The 23,758-nt window shown below is 37.9% G+C and overlaps 1 protein-coding gene and 1 long non-coding RNA gene across 25 annotated transcripts in view; one reads left to right on the plus strand and one right to left on the minus strand.

Moving 5' to 3' along the window:
* LOC146395568 (uncharacterized) overlaps positions 1 to 11,236 on the plus strand; it is a 311,450-nt gene extending 300,214 nt beyond the window's left edge. The window contains exons 4-5 of one of the 2 annotated variants that reach the window (XR_014831389.1): positions 5,849 to 6,009; positions 10,964 to 11,236. This is a non-coding gene — a long non-coding RNA (uncharacterized LOC146395568). Of the gene's footprint in view, positions 1 to 5,848; positions 9,908 to 10,963 lie in introns of those variants that run through there. The other variant, XR_014831388.1, reaches the window with a different exon arrangement.
* PDE4D (phosphodiesterase 4D) overlaps positions 1 to 23,758 on the minus strand; it is a 1,507,422-nt gene that overhangs the window by 1,202,676 nt on the left and 280,988 nt on the right. The gene's annotated exons all lie outside the window — the stretch shown is intronic.

Raw genomic sequence — 23,758 nt, forward strand, 5'->3', positions numbered from 1 at the left:
TAATATTACCCACCCGAGCCATACAGTATTTAATACTAGTACTCTAAAAAACTAAATAAAAATGAATCTTGTAACATTTCCTAGGGATTTCTTTTTATTAGTCCCTGAAACTGTGTATAGGCTACCTTTGCACATCATGATTATCTTGACTTCAAGGTATGAAATTTATTTGTGTTTGGGAGGTATCAGAGTCATTGAAACAGGCTCACAAATCCATAAGCTCCCAAAGCATTACTTACAGAGGAAAGATGTCATTATATATTTTTAATGTATGTAGAAACTATTATCACGAATTTTAAAATGAATTCATTTTTAAAGTGTCACTAAATTCATAGCGACTCTGTCATATATTTTTCAAGTGACACATTCTAAAAATATAATTACTCTCATGTGTAACTGTGGGCTAGATTTAATGACATGCTTCTAACAGAATATAGTGAAAATGATCGTTTGTGAATTCTGAAACAAGCCTTTTTAACTTTAACCCAGCATTTCCCAGAGACTGGTGAATTTGCCTGCCTAGCATTCCGTCTCCCTTTTCTGGATGCAAAACAGCAACTTCTGATGGTTCTCTTGGGGAACCTCAGGTGTTTGGGATCCAGCAGAACATATGCACTTCCACCGCCTAGGGCTGGCATGTAACCCAGGCCTGGACAATCAGAGCACCCTATCCCAAAACCTTACAAGTGATTGGTACAGTGAAAGTCACGTGACCTAGGACAGACTAATCAGTCTCTTTCCTAAGACTGGAAGTGTGAAAAAGCTAGAGGGAATGTCTGTCACCCAGTTTCTCCAGAATTCTCCCGATTGACAACAGGGTAAAATAAAACACCTTTTCAATAGCCCATAAGGCCATGCATCAAGCAGCCACTCCTTCCCAGGCCAGCCTTATCTCCTGCCAGATTCCTCTTTACCCCCTCACATACTGACAACCAGCCCTCCCTATGCCTCTCTCATTTGCACACATTCCTCTATTTTCTGGCATCTACCTCTCCTTCTTGATTGCCTGAGAAGTGTCTGTGCAGCCTTCAGAGACTCCTCCAGAGAAATTAGGCACCACAGGACTTTATGCTCAACACTTTTAGAAAAATCACGTTAGCATATTATAATGTTTGTTTTCATGTTTCTCTTTCTACTGTAACAGAAATTCATTGAGAGTATGGGTAGTGAATTTTTCTTGGTTTCCCCAAGCCTATCAAAATACATAATACTTAAATGAACAGAATGGGAATTAAAACCTCCCTCAATCTATGAAATGTTGCAGAGGCTTAAATACATTTCCCTTCAGCTCCACCTCCTGGGAGAAATAAGATCAGAAATAAAATGTTTCCACTTGGAAAAGGCAGTACATACACATGAAAACTTTGTTAGTATCACATCTTAAATAGCTACAAGAAAGCCCTCCAAAAACAGCCAGCACTTCTATAAGTCATGTAAACCCAAGAAAACTTCAACTGTTTCCTCAAAACCCCTGCAACCTGGATTCTTCCCCATAACCCAAGTTGCCCTTCCATTCTCTCCCTCAAGTTCACAGAAAGGAGACAGTTTATTCCAGCAATCTCTCTCTTCTATTACCCTCAATGCTTCCCACCTCGTGTGCTCAAATAACTCATAGAATTATTTTTCAAACCAGATTTAAATGGAAGTAACTCACAGGTAATACCTGGGAGTAAGATGGTGAGCACAGGGAACTCTTAATAAACTTCATAAAAATGAATTTATTGCAACAATCAGACATCATTTTAGTAAGACTATTCTTTTCCATACCTGGATGAGAGCTAAAGCTTACCTGTTAGTGCACAAGTTCAAACTGGAAAGTATGAAATAATGATGTTAGCAGGGTTGCTACACTATCGAGTGTATTATGACTATATATTTTAACCATGGTTCATGGCCCTTCAGTAAATGAATAGAAGATTGCTTCCTTTATTGATCTGAAAGCCTTACTTAGAAGGGAGAAAATATCACATTCCAAACAGGAGTTGGACTTAGTCGAAGACATTTAGACCTCAAAGTCTTTCAGGAAGAAAGAAAACTTTTGAAGCAGAAGCTCTAAGCCCCAGAGATCCTGAAGACCAGGCAATACTTAAACTTCCATCCTTCGAAATGTACCAAGTGAGCAAGGCCATCACCTGAGGCAGTTATTACTGTCAAATATGTACTTTCTCTCTTTCATGCCACTGTCAGCCTGATCTCCTCTTTGCCAATACTGACCCAACATTGCTACAAGAAAAAAAAAGTCTTTGCTTCCAGATTTTAATTTCCAAGGAAGGCTAACTGCATTCCTTGGTCATAACTGATGGAAGAAGAATGGTGTGACTCAGTCCTTTGCAGTGGTTTCTATGACTCACCTGGTGACCAAGTCTGGAGCTGGCAGGATTTAACATTAGCCCTTTTAATCTCAGTTGGAAAGGCTATTTAAGGATGCCAGATTCTTGGTACACACACAAGAACATGCAAAGAAAAGAAAAACAAACAAGCAAACCAGAAAATCCTATCAGGCTACACAGATAAGGAATTTTAGAGCAGAGGTAAATGTTACTTGCAACTCTTCCAGTAAGTTATTCTTCCAGTCTCCAGTAAGCATATAATTTTCATTTCTTCTACAGGTTTTATGACCTCCAAGAAATTAATTTAATTACCCTTCACCCCAACCCTCAAGCAAATCATAATTGTGAAAGTTATTTGGGAAGCAATTATTTTTGTTTTGTATTAAACAAAGGGAATATAAGTTTCTTCAAAATACAGATTTTGCTAGTGATTCAAAATGTAATGTATAAAAGCCTTGTTTATGCTCTCATTTTTTAGGAATGTATCTTTTATCTAGTTCTTAAAGTGTGGTCCCTAGACAAACAACAGCAGCACATCACTAGGAACTTGTTAGAAATGACAGTTTGGGACCCCTTTCCAGATCTATGAAATCATAATCTCTGAGAAGTTGGGTGGGCCCAGCAATCTGTATCTTAACAAGTCCTCCAGGTGATTCTGATGCATGTTCAAGTCTGGGAATCACTAATAGCAAGATAAATATTTTATGGATGGAAGAATTGGAGAGAGAATAAATTGCTTAAGTATTTAACGCTATGAATACTCCCAGTGACAACAGTTCAAAAGCACCCATGCTGTTTATCTGTCATATTTATCAATTACCTAAATGCTATTGTTATAGCCGTAAGATATAAGGTTCCATGTTGAAGAACATTGGAATGAAAAGAGGTTGAACACTGCATTCCTAAAGCAATATATTTGGGGGATAAAGATATGGGAGATTCTGGGCTCCATGTTTTACCATAAGGATTATCTCCCTGAATTAGGAGGAAGAAATAAAGGCAGAGCTTTGTACTGATATATGTAATAGAGAGGTCCACTTTGGCTTTGAAAACCCATGAAAGTCACCTCCAAGTAAGAGCCTAGAATAGGCTCTTAGATATCTGCTTTTGCCAAGGCCAGCCATGAGCTCTCTTAGGCTCTAAGCCTGAGGGCAGGGGCAAAACCCTTTTGAGGTTCCTCTTACAGTTCATTTTCAGCACATAAGCAAAGTGTCTCTATCTTGTTCCAAGTACTTTCAAAGAGTTCTCTAAGACTTTCGACAACCAACTCTTGCAAATAAAGCATGTTTATTCCCTTTATAGCATACATCTATTAAGTGTCTGCCCAGCACCTCATCTCCCTTCTCTTGGCAGCGGTGTACTTACTTCTTTGTTGTAACTATTCCCTTCTTCATTTCATCCTGGGGTTAATAGCAATGGCTTTTCACTCTCCTTTGTTCACTTAGGCAAACAGATGACTTAAGACAAAGAGTCCTTTACTTTACTTGGGGGATTAGTTACTGAAGTAAACAGGATAAAGAAACTTTGCTTTTCTTTTGGAGATGCTCAGCTAGGGTGCTATAAGCCTGGAGCTGCCAGATGCCATGTTCGTTGCTACTAAATGTTCTCAATGAGAAAAAGGCCACCTCTGAGAGAAAAGCCAAGATAAGAGTGTCATAGTGGTGACTGGGCCCTTAAAGCCATACATAGCAACAATTTAGGCAGCATTTCTGATTCTAGGATGTACCCTCCTTCAAGATCACCTCTTCTTGGTTGAGCTACCTTAGTTTTCTGTCAGTTTCATCTGCAGGTCCTGACTAATATACCATATTATGAATGATAGAAAAGACTGAAAGGATTAAGTATAGTGCTCAAGGTACAAGCTCAGTAACTGGAAAAGACAGGACACCAAGCTCTTCATAGTCAACATCCATTATAATTTCACTATATTACAGCTAGTTATCATCTTTAAAAAGAAGCCTAAGTTCTACTGAAGTGAAGCATTATGTGGTGACTAGGTTTTCAAATCATATATTAAAACAAAACATAAAGAATGTGGACCATAAAAGAAAATAATGATAAATTGGATTTTGTTAAAATTAAGAACTGCTATTCACCAAAAGAAAGCGTTAAGTATATTCACATATTTGTCAGAATACATAAAAACAAAAATCAGCAACAAAAGGACAATTAATGGCTAAACTATTTGAATAGGATTTCATAACAGAGGTTTCAAAGGCCAATAATTATATGGAAAGGTACACAACATCATTATTTATCACAGAAATGAAAACTAAAACTATAATGAGATATGACCATACATTCACCAGAATGACTAAAATTAAAAGCACTGACAATATCACACATTGGGATAAATACAGAGGAACTAGGGCTCTCATACATTGCTGGTAGAAGGGAAAATTAGTGCTACCTCTTTAGAAAAACATTTGGCAGCAAGTGCTATAGCTAAATTTTGCCTACCTCATGAACATGCAACCCTAATTCTAGCCATATCTACTAAAAAAAAAAAAGAAAATCAAAAACCCCAGCAGACATTCATAATAACTAAAAAATAAAAATAAAATAAATGCCCATCAAGAGGAGAATAATATATCCATACAGTACAATGTTACACACCAATAAAAAATAGGCAAAACCAAGTTGTGATGGTGAAACCCAACAGGAGGCCTACTGGGTCCAAGAGTTTTCTGTGTCCCCTGTCTCTTGTTCGAAGGGCAAAAGCTTCAGCCTCCTAGACTTTCCTTGCTTTCCAAATGGCAGATACAGTCACTAATTAGGGATGTAAGGGAACACAGAAACGATGGATAGACAGTCAAGAAATAATAGTGCAGCCATGGGCAGGGTCCTGGTTCCTCCTCAAGGGATGTACAGAACAATCTTGTCATACCTCCAAGTTCTTCTACAGGAGCTAAGCCCCCCACCCCATGTGGAAGATGAGCACAAGCACATGGACCCCAGACTAGTTGGAACCAGAAAGCTGATGATTGAGATTCCTGGCATACCACCCAGTTACCTCACCACCAACCAATCAGAGGAAGGTCACACCCCCTGCAGCACTTCCCCCAAATTTGCCCTTAAACATTCTACGCTGAAACCCATGGGGGAATTTGGGTCTTTTGAACATGAGCTGCCCATTCTCCTTGCCTAGCCTTGGCCCTTGCAATAAACCTTTCTCTGCTCCAAACTCCAATGCTTTGGATTGGCCTCACTAGGCAACGAGCATGTGAACTTGGTTTGACCACAGTGGTAACCTCTGAATGGAGGGAAACTAAGTGGAAAGAAGCTAGAGTGAATTTTTTTCTTTAAACCTTGCTTTATATCTTAGTCCAGGCAGTATCTACACAAGTGCATATGTATGTTAAAAATTCATTGAATGTACATATAAGAGTTACCTACTTTCATATCTGTGCATTATACCTCATCTAAGGGGGAAAAAAGAACAAATTAAGAAAATGGTACAAACATATCCTAATTCTCCATGTTTTATTTTTTTTTTCTTTTTGGGACCATACCCACAGCATATGCAAGGTCTCAGGTAGGGATCAAATCAGAGCTACAGCTGCTGGACTATGCCATAGCCACAGCAACGCCAGACCCAAGCTGCATCTGTGACCTACACCACAGCTCTCGGCAACACCAAACAGGGCCAGGGATCAAAGTCACATCCCCATGGATACTAGTAAGTAAATTTCCCCTATACCACAATGGGAACTCTTGTTTTATCATTTATAAAGTATTCCTTGAAGACTCAAAAACACAGGAGTCCAAAAGAGAATATAATTGAGACCATTTCTACTGGGAGGTCTGTGTGATACAACTGTGAAGTTCAGAGTTTGGCCTGTAAAGTTGAGAAGCACAAAGTCTAGAAAATATTTAAGTATATTTTAGGGTTGTTTGGGGATAAGGTGTGATAAACTGATGAGCAGAAATAATCCGCACATTGTTAAATCACATTTCTTGATCCACAAAATCACCCTAAGTGGAATTTATTCTCTCCTTAAAAATAAGGGAAAATAAAACTCACCTCATCTAGTCTCACAAATCCTCCCTATGAACTATATATACTGGCTGACCTTTGTTTTGAAGAATATTGTGTTATTAATTACTATTTAATTGTATAAATATATCCACCACTTTTAAAAGCACCATCAAATAATTACATTTTCTCTGTATTTTAAAATTACCTTAGAATGGTCCATAAACGGCAGAGCATTAGTAAAACAGCGAATACAGCAGGCTTATTATTTCTAGCTAATCACTAAAGTACAATAAACATGACAAAAAGCATGTCTAGGCAAATATACACACAAATATTATCCAATCTCTTTCCAAACCTCCTGTGTGCTGACCTTATCAACCCAATTAGATGGTTACCCATTTCTAAAGCAAAGTTAAAGGCAGTAAACATATCATTAAGAAAAATGGGCAAAGGTTAGTTTCCGGGAGCATTGTTCTTACAACAAGTGTATGATTTTGTAAATTTGTTTTGAGAAGTGACAGTTGCTATTGGAATAATCTGCAGTATGCTTCTTTCACTGACATAATCTAGTGGCCCCTTTGGAACATAACATTTTAGAACTGGAAGGGGCCTTAGGAATAATTTAATTCTTCTTCCTCATCCAAGAGATGAGAAAACTGAGGGCCAGAGAGCTTTAATAACTTGCCCAAGTCAAAGTTCACCTAAGTTTCTTTACAAATGTAATTTAGAATCTGTGAGCTTGTAAAGTTGAAATGAAAAAATAAATACATTTCACAAAGGAAATTTTAGTTTGCAAATTGTAAGAACTTACCATTTCTAGTCCATCTCCACTGAAAACACTGGCACAGTCCTTGAATCTATACCACGAAATACACACCAGTGATTCTATACCTCAAAAATAATGAGAGCCTAAACTAAAGCAGGGGCTCTGGAAATGGCAAGGAAGGGATATTTTTAAAAATATTAGTCATGGAGGAGTATGACCCCTGAGTTCCCTGGTTGATGAGATCTGTGATAGTCTTCAATCTCACTTCCTACCTACATTCATCCATTTTTCTAAATCACTCTTTAGAGTGAGCTTCCTAAAGCACGTTTTAACCTTCCAATACACTCCTTATTGTCTAGCTTAATTGAGTTCTCTGGAGGCAGATGCTGACACTAAGAGTCATGTGAGAGTCATCTAGTAATAGGAGTTCCCGGGGGAGGGGGAGGTGAAGCAGTCAGGAAGGGGAAGAGGGAAAGAAAAGAGGCCAGGCAAGGCTGCAAGATAAAAGCATATCCACAGAAGGCAACATGGGTTTACAAACACAGGCCTTTTGGAGACAGTGGAATTTTGGAATTCAGGCCACTCAGTGTGTCTGTAGATCCCTGGGGTCTGAGAAGCATGTGTTACTGGTCTCTGATTAGATGAAGTGCTTGCAGCTAAGTCACTAAGCCCACTGTTTATTTCAGCGACATTACTTTCAGAGAACTATTTCTTTGTGAAGGAAGCCATGTGTAGGGTTGACTTCTGTCACAAGCTCATCCTCACCTGGGTGGTAAGAAGTATGCAGGTTATTCACACCTCAGAACTGTCATGATCAAGGAAGAGGAGGCAGGACTATTTCTATCCCATCACCATCAGTTGGGGACTAAGGACTGTGCTCTGGGGATATGGAGTGAAAAGCCCCAGGCATTTCCAGATCTTGGCAAGGGGTGGGAGGAGCTCAGGCAGCCTGAGAGCACCCTGTCCACAAGGATAGACAAGTGATTGCAGTTTGCTGGGTGCAATACTACACCAGCACATGGGAAAGGTAAAGGAGACCAAGGTAATGAGTGAACATCACTTGCTAAATTACCTAGAAAGTTCACTCTTTGTCTAGAGCATGATGACTTGCTTTATCTGGTCTCCATCTGTCCAGTTTCATCTCTAATTACATCCTATACCCTGCCACTTCACCCTACACCAGTGGTTTTCAAATTTGCTTACATGTTGGAATCACGTGGGATGTTTTTAGACCTCCTGAATCCTGAGTTCTATATACAGCTATCTTCAGTTTATCGGTCAATGGTGGAATTTTTAAATTCACCCTTAGTTGATTCTCTTGTGCAGCCAAGATTGAGAACCACTGCGCTAAACTTTTATATTAAACTATTTGCAATTCCATGAGTTTGACACTACATGGCTTTGCCTGCCATGCCTTGAACACTGCAGAAAAAAGCTTTCCCCATCTTTGCCTTTTGAAATCCAATTGACATTTAAAATGCTATATGTTCTTCAAGGCTCAATTCAACTGCAATTTTCTCAATTACAAAGGTTAAGAAACATATGATCAACGTGTTCAAAATACCTAACACCCAACGAAAGTATGGTAAAATGTCCATTTATACATTACCAGCAGATATACACAATAACTTAATCCCTTAGAAAGCAATACTAGAACAAAACCTTTATGTACAATTCTACTACATTCCTAAAAAATGAGAAACAAATTTCCATTGCTAACAAAACAATTAGATAAGCCATGTCATACTCTTATAATGAAATATAACAATTGAAAATGATATTTGCAAGTAATTTTTTACTAATCTGGGGAACTGTTTATACTGTCACCAACCAACCACACACACATATGCTGTTTATAAAATCTCATATGTGAAACATTCTTATCTATTTTTCAAAAATGTGTGAAAAATGATCGGAAAATAGACCAAAAGGAGATAAATCAACAATTATTCCAAATGATGTTGTTATAAATACAAAAACAAGACATTATTAAATTGTCTAAAATTAGGGAGTTCCTGTTGTGCCTCAGATGGTTAAGAACCCAACTAGTATTCACGAAGATGTGGGTTCAATCCCTGGCCTTGCTTAGTGGGTTAAAGAATCCCGAACTGCCGTGAGCTGCAGTGTAGGCTGCAGACGTGACTCAGATCCTTCATTGTTGTGGTACGTAGGCTGGCAGCTGAAGCTCCAATTTGACCCCTAGCCTGAGAACTTCCATATGCTGCAGGTAAAGCCCTAAAAAAGCAAAAAAGTCTAAAATTAATTTAGACATTAAAAACAATAATACTCTCCCAATTAATATTTTTCTCCTCTGTATTAATTTCTCATCAATTTTAACATTTCATTAGTTTATATGTCTCTGATGACCTTTGGATTATACCTTGTATTTTTTATTGAGATGTAATTTATCAAAAGGGAAATCCTCAGTTCATAAATGTGCTGCTGAATTGCTTTTTACAAATTTGGCAGAAGAGTTCCATTATCCAGAAAGCTTTTTTATAGCCATCCCTAGTCAATTTACCTTCCACCCCTGTGAGAAGCAACCACTGATCTAATTTATATTAACTTAGGTGAGTTTTGCCTATTCTAGAATTGCATAAAAATGGGATACATTGTGTACTTGTTTTCTCTTTTAGTTAGAATATTTTTGAGATTAACATTTTTTCATTTATTTTTGCATTAATATATTTATTTGTGCAGTTAGTTCCTTTTATTGCTGAGTCCTATCCACTGTGTGAACATGCCAGTTTGTTTATTCATACTCCTTGTTATGAACATCTGGGCGGTTTCCAGTTTGAATATCGTAAATAAACTCCTATGAACATTCCCGTATAATGTTTTTCTGGATCTTTGTTTTTATTTCTCTGGGATAAACATCTATGTGATAGACAGCTTCCAAGATGGCACCCAATGATCTGTGCTTCCTTGTATCTAGCCTCTTCCACAGTCCCTACCACCATACACACATATACACCATGCACTGAGAAGGGCTACTCTACGCAATCAGTAAGATATTGGGAAAAGCATGGAGTATGGCTTTTAAGGATAGGTCATGAAAGCTGCCACCTTGCTCTCTCAAGGATCATTCACTCTTGGGGGTCACCAGTTGCCAAGAGGACATGCAAGCAGAAATATGGCAGGATCCAAGGGGCAAGGAGCTGAAGTCCCTTGCCAACCGCCATCCTCAGCTTGTCAGTCATGTGAGTCTGCCACATTTGAAGCAGAGCCTGCAGCCCCATCTAGCCTTCAGGTGACAGTGGTCCTGGCCACCACATTAACTGAAACCTCATGAGAGATCCTGAGGCAAACCACCTAGCTAAGCCTGCTCTGAATTCCTGACCCCCAGAAACTGTATGAGATGCTTAGTGTTATTGCTGTTTAAGCCATTAAGTTGTGGTAATTTGTGATCTAGGTAATGAATACAACCTAGGAGTGGAATTTCTTAATCACAGAATAAATGTGTGTTCAACTTCTTAGGGATACTGAGAGTTTTCCAATGTGGTTATACCATTTTACACTTGCAGAGTAACGGTTGTTCCATATTTTGCCAATACTTGTTATCATCATCTTTTTTGGCTTAGTCATTCTATTAGGTATGCAGTGGCATTTCATGGGAGGTTTAATATAGATCTCCCTCATGTCTAATTATGCTGAGCATTTCATGTGCTTTTTTGTGTGCCTTATATTCTACGTATTTTTTCTCCCAGTTTTATTGAGATATAATTGACATAAAATGCTGTATAAGGTAAAGGTATATAGCATAATGATTTGACTTATATATATCATGAAATGATTACCACACTAAGTTTAGTGAACATCCATAACTCATATAGATATAAAAGGAAAAGAAGAATATCACTTTATATATTGTTTATTTTCTTTTCCCAGGACTGAAGAGGCATCTACCAAGGATCATGATTCTAATCAGGGGTTAATAAATATTTGATTAATAATTAATGAACAGGAGTTCCTTCGTGGCTCAGTGTGGTTAATGAACCTGACTAGGATCCATGAGGTTTCAGATTCAATCCCTGGCCTTGCTCAGTGGGTTAAGGATCCAGCATTGTCGTGAGCTGTGGTGTAGGTCACAGATGCAGCTCAGATCTGGCATTCCTGTGGCTGTGGTGTAGGCCAGCAGCTGTAGCTCTGATTCAACCCCTGGCCTGGGAACCTCCATATTGCCTCAGATGCAGCCCTAAAAAGCAAACGTAAATTAATTAATTAGTTAATGAACAAATCATCAGGGTTCTCCTGTAAAAACGTATAAATAGGCATAGCCTTGAGATTTTTCAAACACAAAAATTGTAAATTGCATAAGATAATGTATACCTGATAGTAGAATCTATAATAAGATATTAAAACCTTCCCTTCCTTTAACTTCCTAAGAGAAAAATGTGTCATACTTCTCCTTTCTTATTTATTGGGATTTTTCTTGCTCAGCATCCTTGGCATTGCACTGAAAGTCTTACAAGATTAGAGGGAGAAGAGTGACCCTCTTAGGCATAACATTGAGGCAGCAATGAGACATGAGTTAAATTAGTAAAATCAACACATGATAAATTAAATCTGCTGAGGATAGAGCCCCTAAGAGATATTATGTTACAAAGCCAAAAGCAGGCAGGCCTTGAGCATAACCTAATTAACAGTATAAACATATCTATAGATTAAATTTACCGTCACTGGTAGAATGGTCACATTAGAAAGAGATAAAAGGCAATGAAGGAGCCAGAATTCTCTATAATTTATTTAGTATGTATAGAAGAAAACAATGCTGAGCGAGGGACAGGGGACAGCCCAAGAATTCTAATCACCAAGTAGATTAGGGGTGTTGTCAACTGAAGGGCAGAATAGGTCAACAGCTCTGTCACCATGGCCTAAATAACGTAATTTCTCCTTTTACCTTTGTTCAAACCCATGATAACCAAATAGCCTGATGACTAATTTAGCTTCTCAGCAAGTCTATGCACTGGAGCAGACTCAAGTGTTCTGATCACAACAAAAGAAACAGTTCCCACTGTAAAAGAATAAATGGATCAAGAAAGAGATGAGCTAATGGGATAGCAAGCATATTCTGACTTACAGTTGTGTTTCACATATTTAATTAATATGACAGATGTTTATTTCAGAAACTGCAGTTGTGCTAAAAAATATCACTCTTTTCATCTTTCTATGACTACTTAATTCCTATTTTAATCCCCATTTTTCTGAGTGGCAAATAACCAACTTAATCACTTCAAGATATTTTTCATTCAAATCATGGGTTCCTCTGTCGTGTGAGGGTTTTCCCGGTGGAATCAAGGTCCCTTAAATTCCTTCCATCTCCATGAGCAGTATCTAAGATTTAGAGAGTGGATGGCTGGCAGGCCCATGATGTTTTATAACTCCAAAAACATAATCATGGCAGTAGTGATATTTATTTTTTGGTCAATCATTGTCCCTGCTAATGTTCACTGCTAATGTGAAAATGAGTGGGTTTTTTCTGTCAATACTTAGGAACAGAAGTCCCTCCCTGTAAGGTCTTTTGAAGGTAGGGATTGCATAATCATCACCCCCCCAGATCAGCATATAAATTGCCCCCTGACCAAAAGGCTTCTTCAGGTCAAAGTCAGACAATTTATCCAACTGCTTCTGAGCAATTCTAAGGTCATGCGAAGAGTATGTACTGGTTTGGTCATTTATTGTGGTGGAACAAACCGCCCAAAACTAATGGCTTACAGTAATAATTGATTTATTATGTTCATGACATATGGTCAGATCTTCAAGGGCTGGGCTGGATGTTTTTTCTGCCTCCCCTAGGATCATTTAGTGCTGTGTGGCTGGTGGCTGGACTGGTTTGGAAGCCCAAGATGGTTTCACTTACATGCCTGCTGTCTTGGTGGAAAGACGTGGCAGGCTGAGCTTCCCTAGGCCCCTGACCCTATCCAAAAAGTCTTAGGACTTCTCTAGATAGGTTTTCCAGCAAGATGGCCAGATTTCTTTCATGCAACTGGCTTTCCCCTAAAGGAACATTCTAAGAGATCCAAGTGAAAGTTGCAAAATGTCTTATTATCTGGCCCTGGAATGCACAGAAGCTCACTTCTGGTGCATCCTATTGGTCAACCAAGCCACTAGGTCAGCCCACAGTCAAGGAGAAGGGAATTAGTCTCTACTTCTTAACAGGAAGTAGCAAAAAATTTGTGGCCACTGTTTTTTTGGCTGTGCCTGAGGCATGTGAAAGTTCTCACAGAGACTGATCCTGTGACCTAAGCTGCTGCAGTGACACCACCAGATTCTTAAACTGCTGAGTCACAAAGGAATTCCTTGTGACCAGTTTTAAGTGGGTGGGGGAGGAAAATAGCAAGGTTTTTCCAAGCCACTCTGGGGGTCATAAAAATCAAACTCTCATCACCTGACACACCACATCATGTCATGCTATACCCTCACCCCTACTCAACTGGTGTCATGCCATCACAGCACGTGAGGAAATCCCACCTGTGTCCTCACGGCTCTTGGGATCCCAAGTTAATTTTGGACTTGTATCACCACCTCCTCAGGGCTCAGCTTTGGAGCAGGTTGCAGAGCAGAGAACTTCTTTTCAGGGAAGAACACCTAGATTTACTCCACTGCCATCTTCTCTAGCTCTTTTGTTCTACCAAAGGCAGGAGGATCTTCATCCAGTGACCAGGGCAAAGAGGGCTTGACTAAATGAATTTTCTTGCTTGCTTTATATTTATGCTAAGGCTTTCCAACCTCAAAGACTATTAATAAACTTTTTTTCTTCTATTGAAGCCTCCCTTCTCTGAGTCATAGAGACCAATATCTAGATCAAAGAGCCCAATAGAATTACAGGTAAAAGGCACTGCATGAGGAAAAAAAAATTACTTCAGTAATAGCTTCAAAATAATTTTTCTGTCACTTTTACAAATGGGACTTCTGGCTGTTACATTAGTCACCCATGAGTTTGTTTAATTCCTTCTCTCAGAGACTTGAGATGATTAAATCTGGGAGCAGTGATAAAAGTGAATTACTAGACCTGCAAAGTTGAGAACCCAACTCCTCATTTCACTGAATTCAAACGGACACTCTGGGGCTCTACTTCATAATAATAATAATTAAAGGCTACCTTTTATCTAATGTTGACACATAACACTGTCCTAAGTATTTTACATATATTACTTTAATTAAATACAGTTACAATCCTTTAAAATAGGTCATATTATTATTTCCATTTTACAGATGTAGAAACTGAGGCACAGAGAGATTAAGCAATTTGCAGGTCATATAGTGAAAGACATAATCGAATCTAGGTAATCTGGCCTTAGAGTTCATGCTCATAATCATTGTGCTATTAACTCTTCAATGTTTTCTCTAGAACTGCAATGAAATACATTTCTATAGTTGTAACTATTTTCGGACAAAACTTTATTTTTATTCTACTAAATTGTGGCTATTGTCATGTATGTTAAGTGACATTCTGTTTTCAATGTCTATTCGCCAAAAGTCTTGCAACATACACACCAGGAATTTTAATGAATCAGATACATGGACATGAAAATTGAAAATAGTTTTAAAAAATAATTTCACAATGGTAAATTTTAAAAATACAATAAAATATATAAAGATAAAATAGAGTAAATGTAAATTTTACTTGTTTGAATACAAACCTCAAAAAAAATTTTAATAAGTCAAAGCAGTTGACTATTTTTTAAAAAGAAAAAATAACCTATGGATTGATTATTATTACTTTGCTTTTTATTGACATAAAAAGAGTTCTTTAAAGTGTCTGTGTTAAGAAATCTCTTTCTTTATATCCCTGTCACATCTGGTGACAGTGAAGGTTAACTTGCTAATCCCCAAGTGTGGACTATAAAAACAAAGTATTAGACTTCAAGAGAGAAGCACTATAATAATAAAGTACCAGTGAATCATGCATCTCAAATCACAGCAGCTCAAATAAATAAAATATGGTGCCCCAGAAAACTCAAAGGAAAGGCCCAGTTGGAATCAACTTTCACAAAAATGTTAGCCTTAATACACTATGCCTTGACTCCAAATAGTTTTATAAAGGTCAAATGACACCTTGAAATGCAACCACTTAATTTTTCAATTGAGAAAAGTCTTCTCTTCTTTTAAGTACACTTTAAATAATCCTTTTTTTATGCTGCAAAGAAAATCATATATAGGCAAAACCTATAGAGATACCAACAGCTAGAAGAAATTCTAGCAGGTTGGAATCAGAATAAATAAGACTAAATGAATGGGCTTCTCAAAACTTGCACATAACTTTAGGAGTGGTACAAATTTTGGGTTCTGTTTTCATTTTTCCCCAGACTCTCTTTGTCATCAATAATATCTGACACCTCTCAATCCCAAGACATTCTTCCTAGATACTTGAATTTTTCTACTCTGATAAACTGATTAATCCCAACCTCACCAATTAAGCCTGGAACCTTGAAGAAAGCAATCTGTGTTATGATAACTTCTAATCATTCTTGGAACTTGTCACCTATTTTTTGACACAAGGAGGGAAAAACATAAAAATATATAGATGTACAATGATATATGTATGCATGTGTGCATTATTCAAAAACACATCATTACAACAAAACACTTGACCTTGCAAAGTTTCTCTGACCAATCACAAGGAAAATATATTTCCACAATCAGAATTAAATACTTTCTTTTCTCTTTTTACAGGTGCACCCATGGCACACGGAAGTTCCCAGGCTAGGGGTCCAATGGGAGCTGCAGCTGCCAGCCTATGCCACAACCACAGCAACACCAAATCTGAGTCACATCTACAACCTACACCTCAGCTTGCAGCAATGCTGGATCCTTAGCCCACCAAGTGAGGCCAGGAATCGAACTTGCATCCTCATGGACACTGCCTCAGTTTTGTAACCCACTGATCCACAAGTGGAACTCCCAGAATTAAATGTTTTAAATGGCACAGTCACCCTGTGCTATAATAGGCTATCCATCAGTTATTAAAAGAGATAATATAAGTGAGTAGGTATGCTTAATATATGGTTGACATTTGGTAAATGTTAGTTCCCTTTCTCTTTCATTTGTGCAGAAAATACAAATTTTAAAGAACTGGGACTATATTAGGGGAGATAGTGAGAAATCTTTCCCACAATATCAAGGGTGTACCTTTCATGAGACCAACGAGTTTATTTTGTTTTTTTGGTGGATCCCTAGCACCTAGACTAGTGACTGGCCACAGGAGAATTCAACAAACATATTGAACACCTGAATAAGTAAGTATGTGAAAATAAGGATGAAAAACAAGGAAGTCAGTCAATCAATCTGGCTAATAAACTGTAACATAACAGTAACATAACATACTGTAACATTCTTTCACAAGACCAGTGATTCTGATCCAAAAGCTAAGAAATCAAACCCACCCCCTGAAATACTGAAAAATACAACATATTTATTCTCACTAGGAGGGTGGGATATCAGACTGGAGCTCAGTTCCAATCCCATTCCATCATTTTTACTTGTGTGGCCTTGTTAAAGTTGCTTGAGTTCTCTAAGCCTCAGTTTTCTCATCTGTAAAATAGTTGCAGTAATGAGTAGCATTTACTACCTGTTATGGACTGAACTGTGTTCCCCTAAAATTCTTATGTTGAAGCCTTACTCACAATGTGACTGTATTTGGAAACATGGCTTTAAACAGGTAACATTAAATAACATCCTAAGAATGGGGTCCTAATCCAATAGAACTGGAATCCTTCTAAGAATATAAAGATACACCAGGAGAACCAGCACACAGAAGAAAGGCCATGTGAGGACATAGTGAAAAGGCAGCCATCTACAAGCCATGAGGAAATGTCTCAATAGAAACCAATTCTACTAACAACTTGAAATTAGATTTATAGCCTCCAGAACTGTGAGAAATAACTTTCTCTTGTTTGAAATACCCAGTCCATGGTATTTTGTCTTGACAGCACAAGCCAACTAATCAAGTATCTCAAAGGGCTATTGTGAGTACTGGACTAGAATAGAAATTGATATTAGTGCCTGGCACACAGGTAATGACCATAAATTCTAGTTACAATTGTTAGGAGACAATTCTCCATTAGTCTCCCATGTTTCTGCATATCTTCTTAGCAGAGGCTCTGAAAACTTAGGCTCAGAACTATCTTTTCAAGGATGTTTATATAACAAACAGCCTTACAAGATAGAGATGCATAGTGTTTTCCTACGGAACAAAGTTTTGTTTATTGTCCATTTACCAGTGTAATAAAGGTCATGTACCCCTCCAGGGCAAAGATTGGTCAGGTTTGCTGTCGCCTATTATAAAAGATTCAGGTTCCCTAAGCTCAGAGTTCCTTAGCTATGACACAAACCCACTGTGTCTGCAGCATCCAACTTGGCTGCTTCATTTGCTTCATTTTGCCATCGAACTTTGGGAAAAGAAAAACTGACACAAAGTTCACATAGCTTGTAGTGCCGTGAGTTATAAAGTCCTTTATCTCTATCTTATGACAGCATTCTTAAACCACATCAGGCTAACATCTTAGCTGACAACTTTGGTTTTTTTTGGGGGGGGGGGCTTTTGGAGAGGGGCGTTCCCACAGCATACAGAACTCCCAGGGTCAGGGATTGAATCCACACCATAGCAGTGACAACACAGGGTCCTTAACCTGCTGGGCCACTAGGGAGCTCTTTGGCTGACAAGCTGATAAAACTAAGATCCTTCATAGTTCTTGACCATTATAAGTATTATGTATTACCTTTATTCCTGCTCTTTGGAAAATACATGCATGAAAAATATAATTTAAAAATAAAAACTTGGAAAGTATAGCTACTTTTGAATTGAATACTTAATAGTAAGTCAATTATTAGACATTGTACGTTCTCCTAAAACTAACTCTTTCAGCTATGTTCCCATACTCTCTAGTCTACCCATTATCTCTTATCTCTGATGTCTCCAAACTGCACATCACCATACAACCACCTTATATCTCTCTCCCACTCAGAGCCCAATCTCCTTTAAGAGTTGTATTAACTATCTGTCTTCCTTTCCTTGGTTTTCTCACTTGTTAATCTACCTCAATACAGTTTGTCTCACCATCTCTTCCAAAACGTTTTCGGATATGACTTTATCAGTAAAAGCAAGGGGCATTTATTATTACTCCTCTTATATACTATTTAATGCCTCCTTCTTCAAGACTCTCTGTTGTCTGACATCATATTCTTCTGGATTTCCCCATATTCTTAGCCCTCTTGTTCAAGCTCTTCTACACAGGCTTTAAAAAGGTCAGTTCTTCAAGGCTCAGTCTGAAATCCCATCTCTTCCAAGTCTATCGTCTCTCCCTAAGTGATCTCATTTGTGCTCCCAGGTTCAATCATGAACAATCAATCACAAATTTAATCCCTAAACTGGACCTCTCTGAGATCCAAATTCCTGGACCTAAGTCAACATCTCTTTTGGATTTCTTTTCTTTTCTTTTTTTTTTTTTTTTTTTTTTTTTTGCTATTTCTTTGGGCCACTCCCATGGCATATGGAGGTTCCCAGGCTAGGGGTCAAATCAGAGCTGTAGTTGCCAACGTACACCATAGCAACTTGGGATCTGAGCCACATCTGCAGCCTACATCACAGTTCACAGCAACTCTGGATCCCCAACCCACTCAGTGAGGCCAGGGTTCAAACCTGCATCCTCATGGATACTAGTTGGATTCATTTCCATTGTGCCACAACAGCAACTCCCCAAATCCAAGCTCTTGATCGACCCTCCCCCTTTATACATTAGTACCTGATTTTTCTGCAGAGACAGACAAAAGATACATATACACACATACATACATAGATGACATAGACATAGCTATAAATGGTACTACCATTCATGCAGTTCTGCAAACAAGAAACCCATGAGAACTTCATTTTTTTCTCCCTTTTTCCTACCATACCACAGCAAACTAGGTACTATTTTGCCTGATAAACATCCTATATTGTCACTTAATCTCCACATCTCTCCATCTTCATATCTCACTTAGACTCCTGTGATTACCTCCAAATCTGTCTTCCCACATTCATGCTCATCCTCTTAAGGTCATTCTCCACACAAAGACTAGATTTAGTTTTACAAATTGTCATTCTCCATACAAAGACTAGATTTAGTTTTACAAATTGTCAATCTATCAACCTATTTCCATCATTCCCACCTAATTCCTTAAATCTTTCAGTGGTATTCTATTGTTCTGACAAATTCTTATCATGGCTGACAAGGCCATATGTGATTTGGCTCCGATTTTCCATTTCAGCCCTATTTCATATCACTCTTTCCTTAGCTTTTTGTCTTATACCCTTTCTGTAAAGAAGGTAAGGCTCTGAAACTACAGAGAGAGAAGCTCAGTCATCCCAGTATCCCAACCAAGCTTAACCCCTCCTGCTGCAGGCCCATCAGCTAAAGACAGGCACAGGAGTGACCACCAGGGAAATAACTGCCTGCAGAGCCCAGTTCAGGTGTAAGAATCAAGATAAACAGTAAAATTAGTTATTTTTTAAGCCATTAAGTTCTAGGGTAGTTTGAAAGCAGAGTGGAACAGCTAAGAACTAAGAATAATTGGGTATCAATTTAAAAGAATTTTTATGTAAGTTTCCTGATACATCTAGATTTTTCATATCAATATTTTTATTTTTTTTCTGTTTAAAATAAAAAGCAAGTAATCCTAAATTGAGAATTTCAAGACACTAGAGGATTATAATTTAATAGTAAAAGTCTATGCATTTCACCACCCATAAATAATACACATTCTGGCATGTTGGATATATTCACTTTGCAACTTCAGTCCTTTTTTAATACTGATATTTATCTAGTGCTATTTTTTTAAGTTTATGCTGTGTCCTTTGCTTTCAGAAATAAAAACCACAAAATCATTCCTCTCACAAGGTTAACAAATTTATTTTTCTTATGAAGTATTATTTTTATCAGTCACAATATTTTCTCCTGAGATTAGGCCATCAAAGTCACATGATTGCAAAGTTTTTAAAGGTTGATAAAATAAATTTTACTGTAAAAGCTGAAAAGAAAAACATTTAGATCTTGAAGTGTTCAGAATATTTCAGAGGAGTTAAGAAGATAAAGGTATCATTATCCTTAATTTATAAATGATCTTCTAAGTTCTGAAAGATACAATCATTTACCAAAGGCCAACAGAAAAACATTATCTCAGAAATCTTCTTCAACAAAAGTCATAACAACTAAAAAAAGACTCATATCTCAGATTATAGTCCATTTACTATCATCAAAAGTAAATTCCCATATAGTCAACTTCCTTAACAATCACTTAGGCTTAGCTCTAGAACTATGGTTTTAAAGTAGTTGCTCAAGTGGCAACAATCAACACTTGATATTGAATACTTCCACAACTGCAAGCACAGCAATTATTTAGCGGTTTCATTAGGGAAATCTGGAATTCAGCCCAATCATTTTGGACAGAAATGGTCTTACATAACTCTTCTTCATTCTAAAGACAGTTTATCCTTCTGCCAGAAGGAGCTATTTCTTCTGAAGGGACATTCCACCCTATTACATTAATTGTTTGGATAGTGCTGACCATGAAACACCCAAGCTCTTCAAAGAAAACATCAGAATAGTCAGGGCAATAAACATCATGGGAGTCTGTGCTGGCTACAATTTTTAGATGTTGGGCTCACAGTTGATTTGTTTTAACTATTGACGTATTATGAAAGGTCTAAAGCTAAGCAAAAACAAACAAACAAACAAAAAAAACAAAAAAGAAAAAAACAAAAAAATGATTTTAAAGTAAAATACTAAAATGTGAATCCAGAAATACAACTCTTCTTGAGGTCTTTACTCATTTTCAAATGAGTTTTTAACTATTTTGAAACAAAGTTTTTTTTGTTTTGTTTTGTTTTTCCCAGACATCATTCAATAAACTTATTGCAATAAAGCATCTGAAGAAAAAACAAACCCTATTTCTGAGTACTGCTGTCTGGGTTAAAATGGGACAACATAATGTCTTTTGCAACAGGGAAATTTACTGCTGTGTTTCTCGTTCTTTGAAAGCCACCATATCCTGAGTGAATCACTCTAGATGTTTCTTTGCCATTAGAAGGGGCACTCTGACCACAGCTATAACTTACTCTTGTTTGGGTAAAAACAACGGTGCAGACCATTAATTTCAATTCCAGTTGATGTAAGAACAGGAGAAATAGGGAACTTCTTTCAATATTACACAAGTATTCCTTGACTTTTGACTCTAATGACATTTGACTAAAGAGAAGAACTTGAGTCAACATAGAGAAGAAAATGTTGGATGAAATGAGTACATCAGCACAAGAAAAGGTCTCAGGCTCCATTGTTTATAAAACCTTCCCAGAAGAGTTTTCCAAAATCTCACTTGGCAGCCTAATGTGAACTAAGTTTTGGAAAACATTAGAATGGTAAACATCATCCATCAGACATAGGTAGACTTTGGTGTGGGCTCTGGAAAGTGTCAGATAAAACCCTGGGTTCTGGCATGAACAGGGTTTAAGGTTGATCTTTTAACTGGTCTCTCATTACTCCCACCTGTTTTCATAGAGCATGTGGTCATGACCTGGGGGAGGCTAAAAGGCAGAGGTTTATTATAAAGAGATTTACACTGTTCAAGTAGAAAAGGAAAGCAGGTATTATTGTGAATAGTAAGGATAGGCAGAAGATCAAACTATGTAATTTGTAATTGGGGATGGAGGGATTTTATTCTCCAATTTTCCAATAGCGACCTTGTGATTTAACTTGGAGAAACCACACTTCCACATTTCAGGCAGTCTTGGTATATGACCCTCCCACTGGTCACAGCGATTGGTTCAATGATGGTTGTATTACCTACATGAGTCCAGTGAGAATCAATCCTAGGACTCTTCTTAAAACTATCAGAACAGAGAAGCTGTCATTCCACTGAAGTTGCTGAAGCAATAGGTTGGAAACCTTCATGGCAAAGTGTATACATTGGTGGCAAGGTTACATGTGAAGAGTATGCTTGAATGATGCTAGACAGAAAAATTAAGCTGTGTGATAAAGAAGTGGTCCCAATGATAACTCCGGATTCCTGGATCCAGACCTACCCTCTGGGCTTCTCAATGAGCTGATCCACTTAACTTATTTCATTATCATTTTCCACCAGTATCTCCAACAAAATCCGTGTCTAAAACAATACATAGTAACATACTGAAGAGATAAAGTAACCAATAACTGTATGGAACACACACACACACACACACACACACACACACACACACACACACACACACCAAAGCCTCACAGTAAATCATTCAGAGACCATAATAATCCTATTCAACCATTCTCTTCTGTAAGACCAGCCACGACCTCTCAGAATAATGACTTCTGTCCTGAGCCCCTGCAAAACAGCCAGCTCTATGAGGGCCAGTGTAAAATCAAGATTGCAGTTCAGCTGTGGAGAGGAGATATTCATAATTGAAGCAGCTTCATAATAGTTCAAGTGATTATGTGCCCCCCCAAAAAAATGAGTAACAGCAAAGATTGGAGACATCCCACAGCGAGCTGACACAGTACCAGGGAAGGGGAACTCTTTTTAGTCAATTAAAACAGGCTTGTTAGCCCTGTTCAAGGCTGGTTTTTCACAAATAAGATTTCTTACCAACTGTTCTATCTTTGCTATCAAAAAAAACAACTTTCATATTTTTTTTACTGCCTTCTTTCATTTAGCACATTTTCTTTTTTTTGTATTTTTTAATCATTTATTTATATATATATTTTTTTTCTACTGTACAGCATGGTGATCCATTTACACATACATGTACACATTCTTTTTTCTCACATTATGTGTTCCAACGTAAATGACTAAACAGAGTTCCCAGTGCTACACAGCAGGATCCTATTGCTAATCCATCCCAAAGGCAACATTCTGCATCTATTTACCCCAAGCTTCCAGTCCCTCCCACTCCCTCTCCTTCCCCCCTGGCAACCACAAGTCTATTATCCAAGTCCATAGTTTTCTTTTCTGTGGAAAGGTTCCTTTGTGCCATATATTAGATTCCAGATATGTGATATCATATGGCATCTGTCTTTCTCTTTCTGACTTACTTCACTCAGGACGAGAGTCTCTAGTTTCATCCATGTTGCTGCAAAAGGCATTGTTTGGTTCTTTTTTGTGGCTGAGTAGAATTCCATTGTGTATATATACCACTTCTTCCTGATCCAATCATCAATCAGTGGACATTCAGGTTGATTCCATGTCTTGGCTACTGTGAATAGTGCAGCAATGAACATGTGGGTGCATGTGTCTTTTCTAAGTAGAATTTTGAGGATCTGAATAGACATTTCTCCAAGGAAGATATACAGATGGACAACAAGCACATGAAAAAATGCTCAACATCCCTGATTATTAGAGAAATGCAAATCAAAACTACCATGAGATACCACCTCACACCAGTCAGAATGGCCATCATTAATAAGTCCACAAATAACAAATGCTGGAGGGGGTGTGGAGTAAAGGGAACCCTCCTGCACTGTTGGTGGGAATGTAAGTTGGTACAACCACTGTGGAGAACAGTATGGAGGTATCTTAGAAAACTACACATAGAACTAGCATATGACCCAGCAATCCCACTCTTGAGCATATATCTGGACAAAACTCTACTTTAAAAAGACACTTTCACATTTTAATGCTTTATGCACAAAAGGGCTCAGTAGGATATGCAAATTT

The sequence above is a fragment of the Sus scrofa genome, chromosome 16 (assembly GCF_054392235.1).
Source record: "Sus scrofa isolate SSC_HxYL_T2T_F1_AM1 chromosome 16, Sscrofa_HxYL_maternal_Yorkshire_Landrace_v2.0, whole genome shotgun sequence".
Classification (NCBI taxonomy): domain Eukaryota; kingdom Metazoa; phylum Chordata; class Mammalia; order Artiodactyla; family Suidae; genus Sus; species Sus scrofa.